Source organism: Miniopterus natalensis, chromosome 1 (genome assembly GCF_054644295.1).
Source record: "Miniopterus natalensis isolate mMinNat1 chromosome 1, mMinNat1.hap1, whole genome shotgun sequence".
NCBI classification, from domain to species: domain Eukaryota; kingdom Metazoa; phylum Chordata; class Mammalia; order Chiroptera; family Miniopteridae; genus Miniopterus; species Miniopterus natalensis.
In genome coordinates this window covers 121,356,626-121,378,397 of record NC_142081.1, presented here as the reverse complement: position 1 = coordinate 121,378,397, position 21,772 = coordinate 121,356,626, and the positions used below count along the sequence as shown (strand labels likewise).

Genomic DNA, 21,772 nt, shown 5'->3' with positions numbered 1-21,772 from the left:
ATGCACTTATGAAGGTGATCACTTTGTAAGGTATATGTCTAATTACTATGTTGTACACCTGAAACTAATATAATATTGCATGTCAACTATATTTTTAAAATAAATTTTTTTTAAGTTCTGGATATAGACACGGGTGACGGTTATACATCATTGTGAATGTACTTAATGTCACTTATATACACACTCAAAAATGGTTAAAATGGTAAATTTTATGTTGTGTATATTTTACAAGAAAAAAAAACACCTAATAATTGGAGATTACCATCTTCATACATTTAAAGCTTCAAACTGTAAAAAAAAGTCTCAAATTGAATGCAAAGCCAATCAAAACACTAAAAGGATGTTTTTGTAGAATATGATTCTAAATGGTTATCAAATGCAAAGAGCAATGTACAAGATATTTTTTAAAAAGAGGAAAAGACAAGAAGAAAGGACTAATTTTATGTGGTCTCATGTCCAGGCTTTAAGATAAGCTACAGTAAGTTTAAAACTGTGGTATTGCCCTGGTCAGTGTGGCTCAGTTGGTTGGGCGTTGTCCCATGCACTGAAATGTCACCAGTTCGGTTCCCCATCAGGGCATATGCCCAGGTTGTGGGCTCGATCCACGGTCGAGGTGCATGAGAAAGGCAGCCAACTGATGTTTCTCACATCTATGTTTCTCTCCCCCTTCTCCCTTCGTCCCTCTAAAATCAATAAAAACATATTTAAAAGAACAAAACTGTGATAATGAAACATAGACAAATCAAAAGAACAGAACATCCAAAAACAAATCCATTCACATAAGAACTGCTGATTTGTGACACAGTACCATTTTGCAGCAAAAGAGGAAAGAGTAGGTGTTAAAACAACTGGATGTTTAATATAACATGGAACACATAATATGTATAAACTATATAAATATATAATATATATAAAATAAATCTATGTTCTCCCCCTATTTTACTCTATACACAAAATCAAATCCAGATGGGGTGGTTATAGGCTTAAATGTAAAAGGAAGGGGAAAAAATTATTTTAGAAGATTATATAGGAGCCCTGCTTGGGTAGCTCAGTTGGTTAGAGCATCGTCCCTATACACCAAGATTTTGAGTTTGATTCCCAGTCAAGGCACATATAAGAACCAACCAATGAATACATCAATAAGTGGAACAAGAAATCGATGTCTGTCTCTCTCTCTCCCCCTCCCTACCTCAAAAAATAATTTAAAATTTTTACAAAAGATTCCCGGCTGGGCGTGGCTCAGCGGTTGAGGGTCGACCTAGGATCCAGGCAATCAGGGTTCGATTCCAGGTCAGGGCACATGCCTCGGTTGCAGGCCCAATCCCCAACAGGGGGCGTGCAGGAGGCAGCCGATCAGTGACTCTCATCATTGATGTTTCTATCTCTCTCTCTCCCTCTCCTTTCCTCTCTCTGAAATCAATAAAGATTTATTTAAAAAAAAAAAAATTTACAAAAGATTATATAGGAGAATAATTTCATGATCTAAAGTTAGGAAAAAATTTCTGTTTTAACAGATCACATGAAGCACTAACCACAAAAAAAAAAACAACACCAAAAAAACCTGAAAATTTCGACATTGAAATTAAGAACTTTTCATAAAAAGAATTTAAAAAATGAACCACTAACATAGAAAAGCCATCTCCAAGTCACAAGTGAAAAAATCCAAACGGCCTATAAATATATGAAAAGGAGCTCACCAACATCAGGGAATTGCAAAGTAAAAACCACAAGGTCATACCAACCACACAACTACTAAAATGACTATAGTTAAAAAGATTGACATGCTCAGCATTGGATAAGGATGTAAAGCAAAGTCATTCACTGGTGGGAAAGTAAAGTAAAATAACCATTTCTGAAAATGAATTGGGCCTTCCTGACAACCTAGCAACTCCACTTCTAAGTATATACCCAGAGCAGTGATTTTCAACCAGTGTGCTACAAGAATTTTTAAAACATGCAATACCCAACTATTTAGTCAGGTGCACTGACCTATTCTCCCTCAGACTGAATATTACAACCCTGTATACACACAAAGGATACTGGAAATACACTGTTTTTTCCTGTCCCACTTCATCCCCCCCCTCCCCAATCAAAGTATTGAACAGGCAGTTGGCTTATGGAAGCTCAGGTCAGAGGAAAGTGGATTGCTCTGGACTGCTGATGTTTTGAAAGTTTTATTCAGTCCCTGAAAGGATATGATCTCAAATAAAACTTTTCACAACCCTACTGTACTTTCTTTATCTTTTAAGTAGAGCCCCTGGTCAGCCTTTGATCCTAAACTCCACTAAAGTTTCCAGTAATTCACCTGTCCCAGAGAGATACATTCTACACAACATTTCTGTAATTGCAAAACATCTGGTAAAACTTCAAGAGACAACAAAAAATATCTTAAAAGGCTATTTTAAAAATGATTATTTGCTAAATTACACTCCTTCCCCTCACCATTTGAAGTATTCTGCATATAAAATATGCCCAGGATTACCTAATTTAGAGAAGAAAAAATTTCCTTGCAATTTACCTTTCAGTAAGCGCATATTTTATAATAATCCTGCAGCTGTATTTTTCTTTCTAGTGCCTTTTCCTAACAAAATGTATTCCATATTCAATAATCCTTTCACCTGTAGGTTTACTGGGCACTGCTAATAATAACTAGACCTTTGCTATTTGTACAGAAAGCAGCTCAGTGAAAATGGGTCAAGAAAATCTCTTTCTCAATGCATGCACAACCTCCTATCGAAAAGGAAGGCACTAAAGTTGTCTTCCAAATATATAGAAACATAATTTATAGCCACTTGAATTCTATGATTTTTATAAGAAATAAACACATTACATATTTTACAATTTCAAAATTACACTATGTAGACTCATGTTTCAATGCTGTTTAAAATAGAATGTTTTTTGGTGTGTTTTTTTAGGTCAAGTGTGACTAGAGGGTTACAAAGCTGTTGTCATAGCAATCGCTAATATATATGATACCGCTGAAATACCAAATAAATCTATTTTAAAGTGGATATTGGACTTGAATGAATGCTAAGAAGATAAGATGGTGGGAGGCATAATATGCCTTATATTGCAACCCTGTATACATACACAGGATACCGGAAATACACTGTGAGTTTTTTCCTGTCTAACTTCATTTTTTTAATGCTGGACTACCCCACTAAACTGATTTTATGACCCTTTGTGGAGCACACCCAGCAACTGAAGAGTAGTGAGCTAGAGAAATTCTTGGGCATATACAAAATATTCAAAACAGTAATTGTTCATAACTGCAAAACACTGACAAAAGTCTTCATGTCCATCAACAGCAGACTGGATAATGGTGTACTTTACATGTAGAAATATTATACAATAATGAAAATGAATCAACTATAACTACATGCATCAAACAGATGAATCTCGAAAGTATACTATGAATCAAGAAAAATCAATAGAGCATTATTCCATTTACACAAAGTTCAAAACAGCCACAACTAAATAATACACTGTTTAGAAATAAAACAAGAGAATCAAGAATAATTAATACAAAAATCAGGAAAATGTTTCCTTTGCCAAAGAGGGGAATGTAATCAGGGAGATGCACAACAGGGGTCAAAGGTATGAACAATGCTCTACTTATTAAGCTTGGTAAGTATGTGAATATTCACCTTTTTATTTTAACTGTCCATATAGTAGGTGTACCCTCTTTTCTTAGAATCACATATCTTACAATTAAATATAAGTTAAGAAAATTCTGCACACATACACATATATATACATACACACACACACACACAGGAATAAGTAAAGTAAATTAAAATGCACAGGACTGGCCCAAAGAAATTAAAATTCTTTGTTTGGACAAGAGTAAAATATTAATCCTTTCATAGCTTAAAATATATGGCTATTTGTTCAAATGACAAAAGAAACATACTTTGACATATATTATCCATACATCAAAGAACACCAAAGGATGGAATGTGTTTGGAAGAGAAACCTCAAAGCTTCCCCAAAAAAATCAGCTACCAAACGCAGTTAAACATCCATAAATATTAATCATGTGTTGCCAAAGATTTAAAAAAACTTCTGGAAAGTCTAAGTAAAATGAAATTTTCCTGAACAGAAATATAGCTCATCGAAATATTTCCATTCTAACTTTAAAGACAAAGAAAATATGCCCAACTAGCGAGGGTCAATGGCTGAGCTTCGACTCATTAAACCTAGAGGTCACCAGTATGATTCCTAGCCAGGGCAGATGCACAGGTTGTGGGCTGAATCCCCAGTAGAGGGCGTGCAGGAGGCACCCAACTGATGTTTCTCTCTCTCCCTCTCCCTTCCTCTCGCTCTAAAATCAATAAAAACATATTTGTTTTAAAAAGAGATGCCCTTGCCAGTGTGGCTAGATGGTTAGAGCATCAGATTGTGCACCAAGGGTCATGGGTTTGATCCCCAGTCAAGAACACATATCTGGGTTGTGGGCTCACTCCCCTATCAGGGAGCATGTGGGAGGGCAACCAGTCGATGTGTCTCTCTCACATTGATGTTTCTCTCCCCTTCCCTCCTCCATTCTGGTCTCTCAGAAAAGCAGTGAAAAAGCTCTTCAGTGAGGATTAACAAAACAGAGAGAAAGAATAAGTAAGAAAAAGGGGGTTAAGCCCAACTGGGAGTGGTTTAGCGGTTGAGCATCAACCTAGGATCCAGGAGATCAAGGTTCGATTCCCAGTCAGGGCTCATGCCCAGGTTGCACGCTCGATCCCTGGTCGGGGGAATGCAGGGGGCAGCCGATCAATGACGACTCTCTCATCATTGATGTTTCTATCTCTCTCTCCCTTTTCCTTCTTCCTCTCTCTAAAATCAATAAAGATATATTAAAAAAAGAAAAAGAAAAAGGGAGTTAAAACATACACATACAATGGCAGAAACTAATAAACCTCCAAAAAGATCCAACCATGAAAGAATACAGTAAACCCTCAATTTTGCAGACCTCAATTTAACGGACTTCAGATTTAACAGACCAAAGTTTCCCGTCCGTATGTCATATGTGAAAATTAACACCCTGTTAATTTTAAAATGTTTTTAACCAAGATTTGCTTATAATTAAATTAACAGGATATTTTTTAACACATTTTAGCAAATAGGCCATATGTTGGAAAAAACACCATAGTAATTTCACCAACATAAATAAATATTACACATCTACAACTATAGTCTACATATTTAAATCCAAGAGTCACGGCTAGTAAACAACGTTCGGCGAATGATTCACATATGATCACAAAGAATCTCAAGGGGTAACTGGAGGAGTGACTTTCTTCAGCAGTTTTAAGGCATGCTCACTGATGTTCCAAACTGTGATGTCAGGCCCCAGCCATGTGCATTTGTTTACTGTCAGTGACTGGTAAATGCATGCATTTACTAGACCTATTAAGTATAAATTTAAAATTATTGTTTAATACATATAGAAAGCTTTTATGTGAAATTAACTTTTCATACATACTTAATTTTAATTACACAAACATGTCTACATAAGTAAAAACAGGTAAACTAACTAATTTGTCAGCTTTTTAACATGCATTTGGAAAGCCTACCTTATTATACAATGGACTTTCAGCCTTAACGGACATACCCTCGCCCGAATTAGTCCATTATACTGAGGTTTTGCTGTAGTGTCCCTACAGTTAATATACTTCCTATTCTAACCACACTGATGCTATTTTCATTTTTCCCTTATTCTAAATTATCAAGATGAAGACAGTCAAATGTACATGTCTTAACACTTCTAGTTACTTGCTTGAACATTATAGCATAGCACTTAAGAATATCATCTCTGGAGAACAGCATGTAGAAACTAATCTTTTGGGGTTATTAATCTACTCATGGTTATGTAGATGATGGAGTGGGGAGAGTAAACAGGAGTGGTAGGAACTAGATAAATGGCTAAAGAAGGGTTTACATTGCATTAGGGTAGCTTTAGTTTCTATTTGACTCTAGAGTAATACCACCACAAGTTTCTGATCCTACTGAGTAACTACGAAACTAGAATTTTTAGTGTTGGGGGTGAGGGTGGGGGGTGTTTACCCAGCCATACTCTATGGAGAAATTAAATGTATAAGTGGAAATACAATACTTTAGTGAAAATACTATGGACCAGGAAAAAAAATCTTCCCTGCACCAATATTTAAGAAACACTATAGGAAATTGGGAAACAACAATCATATTTATTTTGAAGGAGATAATTTTGAAACAGAGGGGGACTAAACAGGAAAGATAAGGGAGAACTTCACTGTAAGTATGTGTGATACGCTACCTTTCTGTAAAAAAAAGAAAGAAAAACAAGAATCTGTATATGTAGAAGCATGTACATATATAAAGGAACCAGGAAAATAAATGAAAAACATTACAATAGGAAGTTGGGAAGCAAAACTGGGCAAGTAAGAGAGGTTTAGGAGGAAGAACTTCCATTGTGTATCTTTACATATATATATATTTTTTTTTAATATCTGTATTGATTTCAGAAAGAGGGAGGGACGGAGGGGGGAGAGAGAGAAACATCAATGATGAGAAAGTCATTGATCAGCTGCCTCCTGCATGCCCCACACTGGAATCCAGCCCACAAACCCAGGCTTGTGCCCTGACCAGGAATCGAAGCTCGATCTCCTGGATCCATAGGTCGATGTTCAACCACTGAACCATGCCAGCCAGGCTCTTTTCATAGTTTTTAATTATATCACCTTATCAAAAATTAAATAAGTAATTTAAACTGTTTCAATAATCTAGACCAAAAAAAAAAAAAATAGGGCTTAGATTATGTCAGTGACTAGATAAGTAGAAAAATTAAATTTACGATGCCTAGGATACCTAAATAGAGAGAGATATCCAGGAGGCAACTGCAAATATGGATCTGAAGACTAGAAAAAAATTGTTCAGGCGATATTGATGCCTAGAGGCATCCATAAGCATGCATAAGTTTACCTCAAGTGAGGTAATCAAATAAACAGGCCAGAAAAGCAATCGTATAAAATCACCTTTCAAGAAGTAAAGAAGTAATGCCAGCCCAAGCAGTGTGGCTTATTTGTTGAGCATTGACCCAAGCACCAGGAGGTTGGTCAGGGCACAAGCCTGGGTTGTGGGGTCTATCCCCAGCAGGGAGCATGAAGGAGGCAGCCACTCAATGTTTCTCTCATTGATGTGTCCATCTCTCTCTCCCTATCCCTCCCTCTCTAAATCAATAAAAACATATTTTAAAAAAAAAAAAAAGTAATGCCAAACAGCAATGTTCAAAGAGATAAAAGGAGAAAGCAGCTTCCCAGAAGTCATGAGGAGTGTTGCAAGAAATATTGACTAATCACAGTTTTAAATGCTGAAAGTAGATCAAGTAAAATAAAAACCGAAAAGAAAATTTTAGACATGGCCATTTAAAGTTCACAAAATCAATAGAGTGGTGGACTTAAGAGCCAAATGTAATGGCTGGAAGGGTAAATGAATACAAAGGAGTTTGTGATATTTTATGTACTTATTTAAATATATAAAATTTTTTCAGAAAAGGATTTGAGGCAGCCTACAAATAAGGGATCTATATTATAACAATAAAAAACAGAAAAATGAACTCTGAAAGCCAATATGAGGGACATCCTCTGATTTAGGGAAACTCTCTTACCCCTGACTCCAACTAGGTAGTTCTAGTGAGGGTTGTCATTCATAGTACCCTCCCCAATCCAGCCACAGGAATGGTGAGTACATGATCCAAGACAGGCCAATCAGAGTCCTTCCCAGGATTCTTCAAGAGAGCCCCTTCTTCTGGTTGAAGGGGCTGGGAAGATGAGAGCCAAGAGCTGCCAGCAGTCATCGTTCCAGCCTCATGAAGTAGAGAGTCTGTAGTATGAGAGAATGAAATCAACATGCAGAGAAACAGAGATAAGAGGTGAAGTTCTAAACCCCACAGGAGGAGGAGGAGGAAGCAACTATACTAATAATCAGATTAATATAACTGATATAACTAAAGACCAGGTTTGTTTCTAGGCTGCCTGGTAGCTGGAACAAAAAGAAAAACAGAATGCGTGTCAGAGATATCAAAAAGAAGGAAATAAACCATATCCTCAAGGGAGACAATTTTCCTTATGCTAAATTATTAAAAGAATTTCTTGTACATGGATCTTTATATAATGGTCACTGAAAGACAAAATAGTGTCCATGATGAGATTATTATAGCAAATGCAGATTTCTATATTTCTATATGCTATTGTTTAAAATAAAAACTAAGTTATATCTCAAATATTAAGTATAACTAAGGCTAGACTATAAAAAGCAGTTGCAGAAGCAGAGATAGCAAATGGTTTTATTCTTCCAGGAAGTCTACTAGTGAAAGAGGAAAGATGGAAAGGTGAAAAACATAAAGGGAAAGTAGAATCCATAGGAAGATTCAAATATGTTTGTGGGCTGAGTGGGGAAAAAAGTAAAAATAACAGACTAAAAAAATAAAACAAGGACCCTGGAAGAAATGGGAAAAGACAACATCACAGACACAGGTACTTAATTATACTTAAAAATTACCTCCTCTCTTTCCTAATATTCCACTAAATTATATTAAAAGGGCATAAAGCCACAAAGACAAAAAGAACAAAAGAGAAGACAGCAACTATAAAGTTTTGGAAGCTAGAAACAAGACAAGTAGTAAATGACTTAACAGATCAGAAAAGGTTGCTGCAGTAAGACAAGCCCAAAGGCAATGTATCTTGGACCACATAGCACCAGAAAATGGAACAACATTAGGCACAGGCATCAGGAGCAGGGAGTTATAAAAGCACAGTGGTGGTGTATATATCTGTGAGGAATAAGTTCAGGTAAGACTAAAAACAGAAGGAACTGGGTATAAACTGAAAAAATCACACACCTCCCTCCCAATCTCCTTCTACACTACACACTGTCTCTCCCTCACCCTAGAAAACTACAAAAAGGATAAATGAGGAATTCTAGACTTGGGGACACCAGGCACAGCTAAGAAAAGAGATACCATACTGAAAGAAGTAACTGAAAACCTAATTCTAAATAGTAAAATTCCAGCAACCACTTGGCTTAAAAAATATTGGTAACCAGGTTGGTCAATTCCAAATGGATGATTTTTCTCTACATAAACTAACCAGTTAATGGTCTCCTAATAGAAGAACCCAGCTAAAACCTATAATGAAGCCAAAAATCCCTGCTCATGCACAGAACTTCCAATTGACGCATTATGAACTGGTTGGCTAAGAGTGACCAGATTTTTAAGCAAAGTCTTTAACAAGACAAGCCAAAACAAATGGTGCAGAGAAACTGATGAAAAGAGTCCCAGGAGCAGAAGAAAACTTCAGAAAACTGAAACAAAACAAAAAGAACCTGCTGATTAATATCTTCATAGAGTTAAGAAAAGAAATTGCATCCAAAAAACAAAATCAGAAACTGAAAATAAGGAGCATTCAGAGAGCATAAAAGAGCCCTTGAAAATGAAAAGTGTAATAGAGCCCTAGCCAGTTTGGCTCAGTGGTTAGAGCATCAGCCCTTGGACTGAAGGATCCTGGGTTCAATTCAGGCCAAGGGCACGTACCTCAGTTGCAGGTTCCATCTCTGGTCCCAGTCTGGGTACATGCAGGAAGCAACCAACTGATGTCTCTCTCTGACATAAATGTTTCTTTCTTTCCCCGCCCTCTCTCTCCCTCCCTCTCCCCCTTCCACTCTGTCTTAAAAGCAAAAGAAAAAATATCCTCAGGTGAGGATTAAAAAAAGTGTAAGAGAATTCAAAAATTTAAGTTAAGAGTTGGAAGATAAAGTAAGAAACTACTTCAGAAAATAGAACAAAAATACAAAATATAAAAAATTAGAAGATTAGTTCAAAAGGCCCAATATCCAAATAAAGAAACATACAGAAAAAACAAACAATGACAATGTTACTGAGGAAATTATCAAAGAAATAATTCAAAAATATTTCCCTTAACTGAAATGTTCTCCAACATGATTTACCAAATCAAAAGGGCCACTGTGTGCCCAGTATAATGAGTAAGGGAAAGCACACTACCATGAAAAGTATCAAAGTCCTGGCTGCTGTGGCTCAGTTGGTTGAGCTTCAGCCCATGCACCAAAAGGTCTCTGGATAGAGCCCCAGTCCCTGCACATGCCAGGGTTGTGGGCTCGATCCCCAATAGGGGGCATGCAGGAGGCAGCCAACTGATGTTTCTCTCCCTTTCCCTTCTTCTCTCTCTAAAATCAATAAAAACATTTTTTTTAAGCATCAGAAATAAACTGGATAAGGAAAAAGTACTAAATCCAGAGAAACAATCACATACAAAAAATTAGAAATTAGAACTTCATGGGACTTAACAGAAACACTGAAAGCTAAAAAGCAGTGGAGAAATATCTTCAAAATTCTGAAGGAAAACAATTACTTACTTGATTGATAGTTCAGACACACTATCAATCAAGTAAGATAATAAAACTACAACACACAAAATCTTTAAAAATTTATTTCTCATACACCTTTTCCTATGAAGCTGCCGGAAGATGTGCCAACTAAAACAAGAAAATAAAACATTAAAAAGGAAAAAATGGGGGAGTGAAGGGTTAGAAAACAGGGAATCCAAAATAAGCAAAAAGTAAAGAAACTCCAGATGATAGAGAAGGGAAGTTCCAGGCCTAGGGAAACCAGGCCAGAGGAGAGCAGGGGAGACAGTATCTAGAGGAAGATCTACCAATTTAAAAGGAAAGGAGGAAGAGGGAAAGACGGAGGAGGGGGAGGAGGGAGAGGAGGGAGGAGGAAGAGAGGAGAGGTGGCGGCAGAGAAGGGAGAAAAGAGAGGAGAGAGGAAGGGGAGGAGGAGAGAGGATGAAGACAGGAAGGGAGAGAGATGGAGAGGGATAGGAGATGGTGGAGAGAGGAAGAGGAAAAAGAAAAGGAAAGTAGTAAACAGAAGAAAAGAAAAATTGAATTTATAGACCACCTGATTCATTAACCAAATGGAAAATTATATGAAGCAATCATAGTATACGTGGCTTGAAAATTAGCAAAATATTTAAAGTCATAATAATGTAAATATTATTTAGCACTACTGATTTAACCAAAATTTGTGATACCATAAAAGGCAACAACTAAAAATATGTCCAAAAGTAGGTGCTTAGACATTACTTTTAGAAATATAGAAGTAAATACCAGAAGGAGTTGCCTCTGAAGAATGAGATGAGGATTCAAGAATCAAGCAGCAAGGTGTTTTGTGTGTGAAGAGAAGCTTCTGGTACTACCTCACTTTAACTATGTGCATAACACTTTGATAAACATAAAATTAAACCTACATAAAAACATGGAATAAATAGATACCATATGCTGGGCAATGTATCTTACAAGGACACCATGTTTTCATTTCTCTTACTAGTTATGTAGGCAGGTTAGAAAATGATACAAATATGTATTAAGCACCTACTTCAGGTCAGCCTAGGCTTTTCTCATAGTAAAAGAAAGAGGAATCAAAAAGAGAGACTAGCAGCCCCACTGGTATAGCTCAGTGGTTGAGCATCAACCTATGATCTAGGAGATCTTGGTTTGATTCTCAGTCAGGGCTCATGCCGAGGTTGCAGGCTCAGTCCCCAGCAGGCAGCATACAGGAGGCAGCCGACCAATGACCCTCTCTCATCACTAATGTTTCTATCACTCTCCCTCTCCCTTCCTCTTGCTGAAATCAATAAAAACATTTTTTTAAAGAAGGGGAGAGACTACCAAAAATTGGCTACTTGCTATTTTATCTATGGTGGTAAGCACTAATCTGTTAACTTTTTAAAATCTCCTCTTTCAAAGCTATAGGAACTTAGGATAGTGTACTGAATTTCTTAAAAGCAAAAATGACTCAGCAGTAAGAAATAATGTTAGCAAATGTTTAATTTTGAAGCCATTCTATTTAAAGTATATGGGATAAAAAGCTTGTACAGAAATTTTTTTTAAAAAGTTACATATAATTTTTTATTTAAAATGCAACTGGAGACATCCCATCCTGGCTTCATGCACTCAAACGTCAAATATAAATAAATTTGAAAACACTTTTTAATTTTGTAGATAAGGGTTAATCTCCAGGTGGCCGAAATAAAAACGAACTTAAGCCCTAGCCAGTTTTGCTGAGTGGTTAGAGCTGACGTCCCGGGTTCAATTCCAGCCAAGGGCAAGCACCTCAGTTGCAGGTTCAATCCCCAGCCTCAGTCAGCACTCAAGTAGGAGGCAACCCATCAATGTGTCTCTCTCACATCAATGTTTCTATCTCTCAGTCTCCCTTCCATTCTCTCTAAAAAGGAATGGAAAAAAATATCCTCGGGTAAGGGGGGGAAAAAATGAACTTAAAAGCTAAAAGAATGAACATTAGTTGAAACTGAAGCAGTCAATGATGATATTAGATAGTAAACCTTAGAAGTTCAGATTGACTGTGACACCAGCATGGACCCTAAATGTCCAGAAGCTCTAACTGGCCTCCCTGGATAAGGACTGGAACTGGTAAGGGCCTATTCCTACCACCAAAGGGGAAAGCTGTACTAGAAAAACATGGCCTGGATGACTAAGACTAGAGAAGCATGCACCAAAGTTAGATGCCTATTCTAGACTTGAATAGATGAGTCACCCTAAGAAAACAGGACACTTAAGCCTAGGCTAAGAGAATGAACTCTCTGATTTTACTGAGTTCACCAATGGGCCCATATTTTCCAGTCTAACAATTAAGAGCCAGTAAACTTAAGTATATACTGTTGAGCATATTTCACAGACCTAAAACAAACATTTTGAAAAATTATATGGAACCAAAAAAGACTGCGAATAGCTGCAGCCATCTTGAGAAAAAAGAACAGAGTGGGAGGGATCACATTACCAGACTTCAAACTAAATTACAAAGCCCCTGTCATCAAACGGCCTGGTATTGGTACAACAACAGGCATATAGATCAGTGGTACAGTACAGAGACCCCAGAAATAGACCCACGCCATTATGGTCAGTTAATATTTGACAAAGGAGGCAAGAGTATCCAATGGAGTAAAGACAGTCTCTTCAATAAGTGGTGCTGGGAAAATTGGACAGATACATGCAAAAGAATGAAACTAGACCACCAACTTTCACCATACACAAAAAGAAACTCAAAATGGATAAAAGACTTAAATGTAAGTCACGAAACCATAAAAATCCTGGAAGAAAACATAGGCAGTAAAGTCACAGGCATCCCACGTAGTGGACTTTTCACAGATACATCTCCTAGGGCAAGAGAAACAAAGGAAAAAATAAACATATGGGACTACATCAAACTAAAAAGCTTCTGCACAGCAAAAGAAAACAGCCTCAAAATATAAAAGAACCCCACGGCCTGGGAAAACATATTTGCCAAGGATGAATCTGATAAGGGGATAATTTCCAAAGTGTACAAAGAACTCATAGCACTCAGCAAGAGGAAGACAAACCACCCAATTAAGAAATGGGCAAAGGACTTAAATAGACACTTCTCCAAAGAGGACATACAGATGGCCAAGAGACACATGAGAAAATGCTCAACGTCACTAATCATCAGAGAGATGCAAATTAAAACCACAATGAGGTATCACTTCACATCTGTCAGAATGGCTGCCATCAACAAATCAACAAACGACATGTGCTGGCGAGGGTGTGGAGAAAGGGGAACCCTAGTACACTGCTGGTGGGAATGCAGACTGGTGCAGCCACTATGGAAAACAGTATGGAGGTTCCTCAAAAAATTAAAAATGGAGCTGCCATTTGACCCAATGATTCCACTCCTAGGAATGTATCCTAAGAATCCTGAAACATTCATCAGAAAGAATGTATGTACTCCGATGTTCATAGCAGCACAGTTTACAATAGATGAGATCTGGAAACAGCCCAAGTGCCCATCAGTAGATGAGTGGATAAAAAAGCTGTGGGACATTTACACCATGGAATACTATGCAGCTGTAAAGAAGAAGAATCTCGTACCCTTTGGGACAGTATGGATGGACCTGGAGAAAATTATGCTAAGTGAAATAAGCCAGGCAGCGAAAGACAAGTATCACATGATCTCGCTTATACGTGGAATCTAAAGAACTTAATAAACTGATGAACAGAATAGATTCAATGACATGGAAGCATAGATGAAACTGATGAATGTCAGAGGGATGGAGGAGGGCGGGTGGGTGGAGGGGGAGAGAGTAACCAAAGAATTTATGTGCATATATACACAACCCAAGGACATGGACAATGGTGGGGAGAGGGACTAGGAGGGGGAAGGAACAGGGTGGAATGGGTCATTGGGGAGAAAAAGGGACATCTGTAATATTTTAAACAATAATAAAATTTTAAAAAATAAAAATTAATTATTTTTTTTAAAAAAAGTATATACTGTTGAGTGGGGCTTCCAGGAAAACTTGTTTAAGAGGATAATTCAGCTGGAGAAAGAACCACTTTAACTTTACCCTCCCTCTTCTTTCTGCCTGGAACTTCATTCTCCAGTCACAATGACTATAGTTCCACCTGCCATGCTATAACTGGGATAACCCTGAAAATGAAAAACATGTGCTAAGGTTGGTTGGTACAATAGGAAAACAAAAAAAAGTCTAATCCCTAGTGACTTCACAGAGCTGTCACAAAACGTTTAAGTCTTTCTGAACTCCTCTTAAATAAAAGAATTTGTAAATTCCTATTTTGTACAAGCAATTGTAATCTGGTCTTTACTAACAGTCAAAGGCAATTCTTTTCTTTTTTTTAAATATATCTTTATTGATTTCAGAGAGGAAGGGAGGAGAGATAGAAACATCAATGATGAGAGAACCGTCACTGATCGGCTGCCTCCTGCACTGGGGATTGCGCCTGCAACCCATGCAGGTGCCCTGACAAGGAATCAAACCCCAATCTCCTGGATCCTAGGTCAATGCTCAACCTCTGAGCCACCCCCAGCTGGGCTCAAAGGCAAGTATTAACAGAGAGCAAAGGCAAACACTCCCACAGCAACAGCTTCACAAATTCAGGTTAGAGGAACAGGAATCTTGAGGAAGACCAAAAAAATCTTGAAGATTAGCTCACAGTCAAAAATTACAAATTATATGAAGACATCTACCTCCAGAGTTAAACAAAACAAAAAAAAGACTTCCAAAATCTCTGAGGAGTTTTAAAATAAGTAGGTTTTCCGGTCCTAGCCAGGAAGCTCAGTTGGTTAGAGCGCCATCCCCATACACCAAGGTTAAGGGTTGGATCCCTGGTCAGGACACAAACAAATCAATGTTTCTTTCTCTCTTTCTCTCTCTTCCCCCTTCCTCTCTCTAAAATTGTTTTTAAAAAAAGTAGGTTTTAAATGTTCAAATAAATAAAGGAAAGCATATAATCTATAAAGAAATAATAGCAAGATACTATTTTTTTTAAAAAGCAACAATTGAAAAATAAAAAATAATAGAAATTCTAGATTGGATTTATTCAGAAACAAGAAATCCATTGACTGGATTAACAATAAACATAAACTTGGAGCCAGAACTAAAGGGATTATCTGTAATAGAGAGATAACTGAAAATATGAAAGAGAAATTAAAAAACATGAAGAAAAAACAGGCCCCCAAACACCAATCCCAAAGAACTTATAGACCCCTATGTTCATAGCAGTGCAATATACAATAGCTAAGATTTGGAAACAGTCCAAGTGCCCATCAGTAGATGAGTGGATAAAAAAGCTGTGGCACATTTACACTATGGAATACTATGCAGCTGTAAAAAGGAAGGACCTTTTAGCCTTTGGCACAGCATAAAGAGAACTAGAAAGTATTATGCTAAGTGAAATAAGCCAGTCAGAGAAAGACAAGTACCACATGATCTCACTTATATGTGGAATATAATAAACAAAATAAACTGATGAACAAAATGGATCCAGAGACATAGAAGCATGGAACAAACTGAGAGATCTCAGAGGGAAGGGGGGGAGGGGGGGTGTGGGTGGAGAGAGATTAATCAGGGACCTGTATGTTTATGGGCATAGCCCATGGACATGGACATTGGTGTGGGGAGGGCCTGGGGGTGGGATGGATGTGGGGTGGAGGGGATCTATCAGGTTAAAAAGGGGACATGTGTAATGGTCTCAACAATAAAAATAACAAAACATTAAAAAGTTTTAAAAATTTTAAAAATTAAAAAAAGAAAAAACAGGAATCCCAAGCATACACGTAAGTAACAGTTTCAGGAAAAGAAAATATAATGGGAAGGTGATATTTGAAAATATAGAGCAGAAAATTTTCCAAAATGGAAGAAAAACATTCAATCCTCAGAATGAAAAAGCAGATCAACTCTCAAGCAGGATAAACAAACTACCAACATATTTCCTATTCTCACAGATACCAGAAAACAAGCTAGAATAAAACCTTAGTTATAGGAAAACAACTATTACCCTAGAATTCAAAGTAGCACACCAGAGCATAAAATAATGATACTTTTAGACATAAAAAGACTAATATAGCTTGCTTACTACTTACTAGCCACAGACCCTGGAAAAAAAACAAAACTTTTCAAAATGAGCCATAAAGCAGCAAGAGAACTGGGTTAGGCAAAAATCTCAGTAATGTTAAGTCTAAATTATAGATGATTATTTAAAAAAACACAACTACTAATTTGGGAGATTAAAAATAAGGTGGACCCTGGCCAATGTGGCTCAGTGGAAGAGCATCAGGCCAAGCATGGAAGGGTCACAGCCTCATACCTGGGTTGTGGGTACATTCCCTGGCCCAGGTCAGGGTGCATGACAGAGGCAACAAATTGATGTGTCTCTCTCACATCAATGTTTCTCTCTCTCCATCCCTCCCTTCCACTCTCTCTAAAAATCAATGGAAAAAATATCCTCAGATGAGGATTAACAAAAAAAGTAAAATAATAAGGTGGAAGTACAAAACAGACAACAATCACAGCTATTGCAAGGAAAAGATAGAGAGGGAATAAAAGTGATCCTAAGGTCCTGGGCTTTGTTCAAAAGGAGTACAGAAATTAATTTTAGAAAAATATAAAGTATGAACATTAAACTTTAGTATTTTAAAAGCAAACACTAAAAATAGAATAACCTTCATATCAGAACAGGATTTTTTTTTTTAAAGGAATAAAGAATATTCACTTAGATGACATGAAAAAAGGAAGGAAAACAGTATGGTAAATAGGTAAAAAAAATTTTAGAAATAAACCCAAATGTATCAGTCATTACTATAAATGTAAACAAATTAAACTTGCCAATTAATACAGATTTTCAGACTGTATCTTTAAAATACCAAGCTTCACTGTATTTATAAGAATGTTCATTGCAGCACTATTTGTGAAAAACTGGAAACCTAAATGAAAATCAATAAGGGAATTAAATTATGGTATAGTCTGTGACAGAATACTAAAAAGCAGATAAAAAGAATGAGCCAGTCAGTTACGTATCAATGTAACTATAAGTTGAAGAACGCATATACAGTATGGAATGCCATTCCTGTAAAATAATACAATACTGGATGGTGTTTATGGATATATGCATGTACTGTATTAGAACACAGATTTGGTATATACATACAAAGGAATATTATTCGGCCATAAAAAAGGAGACAATCCTGCTTCAACACAGATGTATCTTGAAGGCATTATGCTAAGTGAAACAAGTCAAACAGAGAAAGACAAAGCTGTATGATCTCACTTATTTGTGGATCTAAAGAAACCAAACTCATAGAAACAGAGAACAGACTGGCGGTTGCCAGAGGCAGCATGTGGCAGGTGGGGAAAATGGGTGAAGGTAGTCAAAAGGTAAAAACGCCTGGTTTTAAGTCAAGTCCTGGTGATATAAGGTACAATATGATAACTATAATTAACAATACAGTGTTGTATATTTGAAAGTCTGCTAACAGTAGCAAATCTTAGTTCTCATCAATGGGAAAAATATCTGCAACTATGTGAGGTGAATAATGAATGTTAACTAAACTTATTGTGGTAGTCATTTTGATACAATATATTATTATGTTGTAGACCTTAAACTAATATAATGTTATATGCCAATTGTATCTCAGTAAAATTGGGAAGAAAAAATCTATATACAAGGGTAGACACTGAAGGATAACGGTGGACTCAGACTGAGGAGAGTACAGAAAGTACTTCAACTTAATCTTTTATTATTTGTTTTAAGTAGAAGGGAAGGTTTGAAGCAAATATGAAGAAGTAACATTTGTTCATTCTGCGTGGGGAATACATATGTATTCATTTTATGTTCTATATTGTTCAGAACTATTTGTAATAATTAAATGTACATTAATATAATTTTAGTGAAATTAAATATAAATATAATTAATATCATTAAGTACATAATTCATATAGTTTTATAGATTTATAGTGATTACAAAGCTTCATTAAGCAAAAATTTTTTTAAAAAATAGGAAAACCCTAGATCAATCCTAAAACCTTTACTTTTGATTCCATCCAGCAGTTTCTAACAATGTAAGAAACCAGGAAGAACTGCAATAAAAAGAGGCAGAATAGTAGAAAGGAATTACAGCTCACCCTCGGTAGGAAAGGAATAGTCTTTCATTTAGAGCTAGAATAGCAATATCTAAGTAGCAAATTCTTAATTGGTTTTTGGCCACTTTATTTTTTTGCACAATCCATTCTCAACATGTTTTCAAAGTAGAATATTTAAAATATAAAATATCCTGTATCAGATTGAAATATCTCTGTATCAGACTGAAATTATATTAGTAGATAAAATTTCTAGTAAATCTCTTCAACCTGTGGTAATTAAGAATGACAAATACACATTAAATACAAAAATAGTCATCAGTAAGTATTTTAACCCCTAAACACTATGATAATAACCAGTAAACAGTGTAAGGGCAATAAAAAATTTTCAGCAAAAATACATATTCATACTTGGCATATATAAAGCAATTCAAGTGCTTTCCCTAAACAATGAATGTCTATCTATAAAGAGCTTCCCTTAAAAACCAACCAAACTTTCCTTCAACTCTACTTTTATTTCCTCTTTCCTTACTTGTTCAAAATTCAATCTAATTCTACAATGTCCTATAACTAGCATTCTGCCCAAACCAGGGAACTATAATTGCTGTCTCAAGAACTTTTCTTAGTCCAGCATCCTTGGCAGCAATGTCACTATCAACTATTCTTTCCTGAAAAACCAACTGTCTGTGTTGCTATTGTAGCTGCAGATTCTCCCTTCCTGACAGTTCATTATCCATCCTTGGTATCCTGTTCTCTTAGTCTCCCACATGTGAGTATTCACCACAGTCCTGTCTTTACTTTCCTTTTCTCTAACAAAAAAATAGTAATTTAGTTCCCAGTCTTCCTTCTATGTAGCTCTAACTTTAACCTGACTCCATTATTTTAATCATAAATTTCCAATGAAAAATCCTAGCAGCATCAAAACCAATGTGCCCAAAACAAAAATTTTCTTACTCTTCAATTTTGCTCTCCTTCCTCTATTACTGTTACTCTATTACTATCAATATCACCATTCCCCCAGTGATCAACTTTGACATTTCAAGATCTTTGATCATTCCCTTTCCTTTACCCAACATCCATTTCTGTCATTTTATCAAAATTCTCCCTTCCTTCCTTTCTACTCCCTTTCTTTCTACTCTTACATATTTATACTAATAGTATCCTAGTCTTTACATTTCTAACTTCCCCTTTCAAATGCATTCTAGCCTTAGCCAGTTGGCTCAGTGGTTAGAGTGTCAGCCTGAAAACTGAAAGGTCTCGGATTCTATTCCAGCCAAGGGCACATACCTTGGTTGCAGGCTTGATCCCCAGCCCAAGTTGGGGCACATGCAGGAGGCAACCAATCGATGTGTCTCTCTCACATCGATGTTTTTTTCCCTCTCTCTCCCTTCTACTCTCTCTAAAAAGCAATAGAAAAAATATCCTCGGGTAAGGATTAAAAAAATAATCCATCCTATTGCCACCAAACTACTTGTCTGAAAATACTGTTTCATTATTCTGGATTTTTTTACTCTGTAATATCTGTCAAGGTGCCACCAGTTCATAATTCCACTTTCTGTGAGAAGTGAGCTATCCCAAAACCACAGAGATCTGTGTGTCTGAACCACTCAACCGTATTGTCTCGCCATGGCCAACTCGTGATATAGGCACCTCAACCAAGCCAAGCTGGAAGTTTTTGGGGGTTTTTCCAAAGGATCATGAGATTCAGACTGAGATTTAAACTCTTGATACAGAACGTAGAAAATATTAGGAGCTGAAGTATGGCCATCTTTCACCACAGGAGGCAACATATAACATGGTAATTGGAAGATTATTCAAAGCCCAGACTCCAACTAGATATGTACTGCTCTTAAAACTATGCTGTCGTTATCCATAAAATGAGAATAACAGAATATCTACCTCACAAATTTAATAGGATGATTAAAGGAGATAATTTATATAGAACAGTTAGCACAGTATCTGACGGATAGTAAACAGTCAAAAAAATTAACTATTGTTGTAGAAAGCAGCAGAGAAAATCTGCAGAAAGAATGAAACAGACATAGAGAACAGCAGAAATAAGATGAAGACTAATTCAATTCCCTTTCTAGGTCATGCATACACTTCCATGTTCTGGTTCTTAGCTCCTTTATCCTTATAATAAAATGCCCTTTCTTGACTTATTTTAGCTTGGAATAAGTTTTTGTTTCTTACAAGGACCCTAACTTTTGCAACTGTACACTACAGGAATTTAGAGGAGGTCGTGCCTCTTCTTTAATACCTTTAACTGCCTCCATATCTCATCAAATAAAGCTGAAATAAAATGCATCCTCCAGCCCTGGCCAGGTAGCTCAGTTGGTCAGAGCACCGTCCGGATAGGTTACAGGTTCAATCCCGGGTCAGCGCACATACAAAAATCAACCAATGAATGCATAAATAAGTGGAACAACCAGATCAATGTTTCCTTCTTTCTCTCCCTTTCTCTTTCCCTCCCTCCCTCCATCCTTCCCTCTTTTCTCTCTCCCCCCCCAAAATCAATAAATAAAATTTTTTAAAACTTTAAAACAAAAACGCATCAACCAACATAATTTTTATGATAACTTATTCACCTTAGTATCTTGACCATGCCCTTAAGAGAGGATAAAGGAATAAAAACAGGCAACAGGTGGAACTTGAGGCAAATAATGCTGCTGTTTTACCACTCCCGTTCACACCTTTACCCTCCCTCTGCTGATATCACCTTTCCTATTTTCTAATCTTCCTCTGGCCATGAATCTATTATGACACCTCTGGAAGAGCCTCACCTTAACTGTCATTGTTTACCAATAAATTAAAGCGTAACTTCCTTTGATTAGTGGCTCAACCCCAAATCATAACATGCTACAAAGAGGCAAAAAAATAGAAGAGTATACCTATATATGCTACCACATCAAGTTTTAAAATTCTTATGATTGACTTCACCCTCCATTTGTTAATTCCCATTATGGTAAAATTAGAACAATGGCTATAATTCTGCTACAGTGCATTTTCGCACTCACACAAAACATCAATAGAATATTGCTCTGAATTTCACAAACCTAAATAGGCTACTCAGCCATTTGATCAGGCAAAAATAAGATTCCACTTCTACTATACACGTGGAGAAGTTGAATTTTTTTTTTCCACCTTCTGTCAGGTTCTCTAGTCAACACCAAAAGGAAGGAGCTATAACACTGCAAATGGTAATGCTTTTATATGATTAAGAGTAAATCTATTTCTCCCTGATAGACCCAGAAGTTCAACTGGAAAAATGCTTTTAGCCATAAAGAATAAATATTCCTCCCTCATTTTTATAAGAG

General features: G+C 36.6%; 1 protein-coding gene across 9 annotated transcripts in view; it reads right to left on the bottom strand.

The window, feature by feature from the left end:
* MLLT10 (MLLT10 histone lysine methyltransferase DOT1L cofactor) overlaps positions 1-21,772 on the bottom strand; it is a 240,833-nt gene that overhangs the window by 205,067 nt on the left and 13,994 nt on the right. Inside the window, exon 1 of one of the 9 annotated variants that reach the window (XM_016224705.2) lies at positions 7,637-7,821. The exons of the other annotated variants lie outside the window; for them this stretch is intronic. The gene's annotated coding sequence lies outside the window, so the exon portion shown is untranslated. Of the gene's footprint in view, positions 1-7,636; positions 7,822-21,772 lie in introns of those variants that run through there. 9 annotated transcript variants of the gene reach the window in all.